This window comes from Dreissena polymorpha, chromosome 11 (assembly GCF_020536995.1).
Source record: "Dreissena polymorpha isolate Duluth1 chromosome 11, UMN_Dpol_1.0, whole genome shotgun sequence".
NCBI classification, from domain to species: Eukaryota; Metazoa; Mollusca; class Bivalvia; order Myida; family Dreissenidae; genus Dreissena; species Dreissena polymorpha.
In genome coordinates this window covers 30096350-30102683 of record NC_068365.1, presented here as the reverse complement: position 1 = coordinate 30102683, position 6334 = coordinate 30096350, and positions in this window count along the sequence as shown.

Genomic DNA, 6334 nt, shown 5'->3' with positions numbered 1-6334 from the left:
ATGAGACGCCGCATCATGCGGCGTCTCATTTGGGTCTACGCTGTTTGCCAATGCCTTTTTTTCTAGACGCTAGGCATAAATGGGTTAAACAGTTACTTTATTCCACTAAGAGTATAATTATGTCTTTTTATATCTGCACCTACTACTATTGTGACTATTGTAAGCACAATCTATGTTACAGTTGACAATGTTTATTATTTTTTTCAAAAACATCGATGCAGAAATTCCCATGAGTATACATACAGTAGTACATATAATATATATGTTATGGTCACATTCCAATTCAGAACATTTAATTCTACAATAATACATGTCCCAATTCAGACTACATGGAAGTTCGGCCTGATTTATAGTTGAATATAAACACTGAAAAATACAAAGATTTGGTCTATTACATGCAAAAAAACTTACATACTAAACAATTAATTATTTGTTATCATAAGTAGTAATACAAATCATGAATACGTGGTAACGTGAGACCTGTGTTACAGTAATATCAACTATAATGTTACATTATCATGTTCGTGTTAATATTTTAAATGGTTAATATGGATTGCCATTTAACAAATAATGCGTTCTTCCCTTGTGTTCATAGATTGTGATATTTAATACACCATATGTTCATTTTACGACATCTTTTATTACTCGACATCTTACACTTTACATTTAATACCGAAATCATACAAGCGGGTCAAATGTTAGGTCGTTGAAGTTAAAAATTGTAAAGGTACATCTAAGATTATTCGTGTATAGCTATGGTGCATTTATATGTATAGACACATTGTGATATACAATATACCAAAGATACCTTTTACGACATCTTTAATTACTCGACATCCAACACGTTTCATTTTACAAAGAAACCAATTAAGCGGGTACATAGTTTCGTCAATAATACTTTCGTAGATCATTTTGGGATATCAAAAATCTACAGAAATTGTAAAAGCCCGATCAAACAAAGAGTTGAGGACATCTTGAAATAGGACCACCACTTCATTCTATACATAGAAGGTGACGTCACTACGTAATTGTCACCTCTATACTAAAATGCATCACATTCCCCTGGTTTGGGGAATAATGCTTCCGCCAATGTAGTTCTGCGTAGGAATGAACATGTTAATAATGAAAAAAAATCGTTTTTATTGTGTGTTTAAAATGGAATGTTGTTTAAAGAAACATTATTTAATTATGTTTAAATGTGATTTTGAATATCTGTTAAGACTAATAGCGATTATCAGACGCTCGATTACCTGACCTACTTTCGCTTTAACTTTTCACTCGTAAAAGAAGTGCAACCCACAATTCCTTTCACGTTAGTACACATGTCAGTAAGACCGGTGTGTACACAATGCCACCTCTCGGACTTGCTGCGCTTGTTGGATTTGCTCTTCTTATGGACTTGCTGCGCTTTTTGGATCTTCTCTCATCATGGACGTGCTGTACTTATTGGACTTGCTCTCCTCATGGACTTACTGCGCTTGTTGGTCTTGCTTTACTCATGGACTTGCTGCGCTAGTTGGACTTGCTCTTTTCATGGACTTGCTCGCTTGTTGGACATGCTCTCCTTATGGACTTGCTTCCTTATGGAATTGCTGCGCTTGTTGGACTTGCTCTCCTCATGGACTTGCTGCACTTGTTGGACTTGCTCTACTGGACTTGCTCTCCTCATAGTCATGGATTTGCTGCGCTTGTAGGACTTGCTCTAGTCTTGGACTTGCTACGCTTGTTGGACTTGCTCTCCTCATCGACTTGCTGCGCTTGTTGGACATGCTCTCCTCATGGACTTGCTGCGCTTGTTGGACTCATGGACTTGCTGCGCTTGTTGGACTTGCTCTCGTCTTGGACTTGCTACGCTTGTTGGACTTGCTCTCCTCATGGACTTGCTGCGCTTGTTGGACTTGCTCTTCTCATTGACTTGCTGCGCTTGTTGGACTTGCTCTCCACATGGACTTGCTGCGCTTGATGGACTTGCTCTCGTCTTGGACTTGCTACGCTTGTTGGACTTGCTCTCTCATGGACTTGCTGCGCTTGTTGGACTTGCTCTTCTCATCGACTTGCTGCGCTTGTTGGACATGCTCTCCTCATGGACGTGCTGTGCTTGTTGGACTGGACTTGCTGCGCTTGTTGGACTTGCTCTCCATGGACTTGCTACGCTTGTTGGACTTGCTCTCCTGATGGACTTGCTACGCTTGTTTGACTTGCTCTCCTGATGGACTTGCTGCGCTTGTTGGACTCGCTCTCCTCATGGACTTGCTGCGCTTGTTGGACTTGCTCACCTCATGGACTTGCTGCGCTTTTGGACTTGCTCTCCTCAGGACTTGCTACGCTTGTTGGACTTGCTCTCCTCATGGACTTGCTGCGCTTGTTGGACATCTCCTCATGGACTTGCTGCGCTTGTTGGACTTGCTCTCCTCATGGACTTGCTGCGCTTGTTGGACTTGCTCTCCTCATGGACTTGCTTCGCTTCCTGAAAGCGGGTCCCTTCCTTGTTTTAAAAACGTCACCAAAATGTTCTTTTTTTTGTCAACATCCGACTCGTCTTCGTCCCGCACGACAGTGCATTAGATTGTTTGAACATGTTATGGAAATTGAGGTGTGGTTGAATGTACATAATAATTTTACACATGAAATAAATTAATGGTTAAATGTTTAATTAATCCATTGATTAGTATATTTATTAGGAGAAAACATGAAAACCAACACAGCTTAAAGTCAAACATGCAAATATCGGTTATGGCCATTTCATTGCAAATTAACATTGAATTAACACTCATGTTTTTTTTTCAAATAAGGTTATAAACACTTCCTTAATATTTGAAAGTCTAAATGAATACAACAAGTTAATTTAAGCAATTTTAACCTACATAGTTGTATTTTTGTACGAGTTTTGCGCACATTCTTTAATATAAAGCTTGAAAAAATCAAGACCAAATGATATTTGGAAAATAACACGAAATATATGGTTGGTTTCAATTTAATTATCCAGTGTTTTAATTTATTTACAAAATCATTTATAATACATTTGTTTTTTTACAACGTTTTGCCGTTAACGAAAGAATTCTGGATTCTGTACTGACAAACTAAATGGGATTTTGACAAATCGTTACATACCAAAAGAGAACATCTAGCGCATTAACCGTATGTAGGTACATTCATCGACATTTTAAACAGCTTTACGTGGATTCAGTAAAGAATTATTAGTCCATATAGCACAGTGCGTAATCGGCACACATGAAAGGACCGATATTTACATTGAAATCCACCAGATAGTCGGGTTAACACGTGATACAGTTGAACAAAGAAGCAAAAGCCGTGCACACAGAAATATGCGTTGTTGACGTAACTTTGTTACTAAATAATGCATGAATAAAAGGCTGCATATTAACTTGTCTGTTTGCATTCGACTAACTTCAAATTTATTTACTGTACTGTATTTACTACATTGAATACATTGCTTAAATTTGCATCTTGGGCTTTTCACGAACCGATGTTATTATATATGTTAAATGAGTGCTGTGTTAGTTAACTGTTATTTCAAAAGCGTATGTTATTGAAGGCTGGACGTTCATTTTAGTCTATGGTTAACGTTTTTTTACACAATATATGTTCTCAATGCTATCACGACAGCACTGGATCTTAACGACCGTCCTTGTAATATTTCAGGCGTTTAAAATGTCAAAGTATGGCAATCACAACACTTCCCCTCGTTTAATTAAGATAGCTTATTAATGTCAAGTATATTCATAAAATGACATATTTTATTTATCCAATCCTACGCCAATTTAAATGTAAGATATTAAGAAAACTTCAAAGACTCATCGTAGATTTTTCGCAGTCATACTAATATCTAGAATTGTTAAAGTCCGATAAAAACAATAAGAGTAATTAACCAATTTATGCCAAGCGTCTAGAAAAGAGGCCTTGGCAAACAGCGTAGACCCAGATGAGACGCCGCATGATGCGGCGTCTCATCAGGGTCTGCGCAGTTTGCTTAAAATATTCTAAATATAGAAATAAATAAACTAGACATCCCTAATTTTGGAAATAAATTGATCCAATTTAGAAGGATGGGAGTGTTCACTAGACATAAATGGGTTAAATTTGGATCGTTAGTTATGATAGTAGCATAGCAATAAACCACGCATACAAGATTTACCCATCTCCTCTAAAAATGATATTGTTTAAGTCTGAAAACAAAAAATAGCCACATGCTTTGATAGAAATGTTTTATGTGTGTAAAGGCATTTCTTTGAGCGCTTGATTTTAACCATTTGCATGCTGGGAAATTTGTCGTCTGCTAAATTGTCGTCTGCTGAATTTCTAAATTAAGCATTTTCTTCGATTTTCTTTCAAAGAATACTATCAGAATAGCCAGGGACCTATACAAACATATGTTTGTATAGGTCCCTGGAATAGCAAACAGTTAGATCCTGATGAGACGCCACGTTATGTGGCGTCTCATCTGGATCCCAAATGGATCCAAACTGTTTGCAAACGCCTTTACAATTTGGTTCCAGCGCTGAAAGGGTTAATATTCATATCTCATGGATCAGACATGTGCGTTTTGTTTTAATTTGCAATTTACAGATTATTTATGTGAAGGGTTAATGTAACCTGTCTCATCAGTTTGCGAAAATCGATACATTACGAGGACATGTGTACGAATATAAGAGCTATTTTGGCGTTATGCGTATCATAAATGACAATAGATTGTTTCAGTACCTTAAGGTGTTGTAATTGATTTATCAATCAGACCTGGTGTTAATTAAAGAATTACTAACTGTCATTATTTGGGTTATGAGCATTGAAGTCTTATGGCTTAAAACAGACACAAAATCGGGTAATTGGAAACATTTTAATTGAACTTACATACACGAATCACAACATATATTTAGAGAAAATTAATTAACTTAAACAACGTTTCTTCATTTACTGATGCGTTTGGACTTCTGTAATGACAGCTGTACGGGCAAAGTATATTCGAAATTGCACATGCTTAAAAAAAAAGATAATACTTGACGCATTTGCCGTATGTAGGTCAAAGCATCGACTCCTTTTCGTAACAACTTTAAATGGATTAGGGAATGAATTATTATTCTTTACTACACTGTGCGTTATCAGCACACATGAAAGGAACGATATGTACACTGAAATACACAAGATAGTCGGGTAAACACGTTATTATTTTTTTATTGTAGCAGCCGCAAGCAGTGTAAACAGAAATGTACGTAAAATACTTAATTTTAGTCACGAAAGCTAGGATTTAAATGCTATAAATTTACTACTCTGTTTACAATCTGTGAATTTCAAAGACAGTTTGAACACCGTCGCTTATTTTGCTTCTTTCAAAACGGATCTTAGTATTAATGTTTAACATTGTAATGTGTTACGCAAAGTGTTATATCTACGTCCTGGATAGTTGATTTTTAATATTATTGTTAAAGAATACATGTATAGCATCGTTATAAAACAAAGTCACAAACATATGACTAAAACAACCCCAAAGTTTAAATCTATAAGTGTGTATTTTAATATTCTAGCTTAGAGACAGCATACGTTATAATGTACATTTAATGCTTTTTATTATTAAACCCTTGACGTAGTTCGTGTAAATATTAATCTCTAATGCAGACATATGTAAATCCATGTTGATTTTAAAGTATATTAACGAAGGTTTTATCGTTAATCTTATTGTCGTGATCAAAATATAGAGTATACAAATTTCAAACATTAAAGAAATGACTATTGTGTACCATTCGTGAGAGTACCTCGAATATTCTCGAAATTATGTAATGGTAACGCTCTTTTTGTTACAGTTTTTAAAGATTTCTATTAATAGGAGTTGTCATTTCCAGTTAATAAGTAATATTGTTTTCAAAATAGATACGTTTTCTTAAAAAGTGTTATTAAATTATTGTTTTCCCTCCAAGATGAAACATACGAATTATGTTGTTTGGTAAGGGAACACGTTATGTCTATATTTAACTTTCACATTACAAGGTTCATTAGAATGCTTATGGATTCCAACTCTAATGGTTAAGTTTTCTTGCGTCCTCAGCTGCGTTGCTGAATTAATTGTAAGCGAAAGGTACAAACCGCGAAAGCAAATTGTATTCAGCTGACACGTCCCTTTACGTAATTAGATTTTCAAGTGGCCCCTCGCATTCTTTCCCACTTGTAAAATACGCATTCAGTCACCTTGGTTGTAACGCAATTGGTTGTGTGAGGTAATTGGAGAGAAAATCTACTTGATAAACTCGAAGATAATATTTTATTTATTTACTTGTTTCCCTACATTCTTTACAACGATCTCATCAATCTGAAGATGATGACG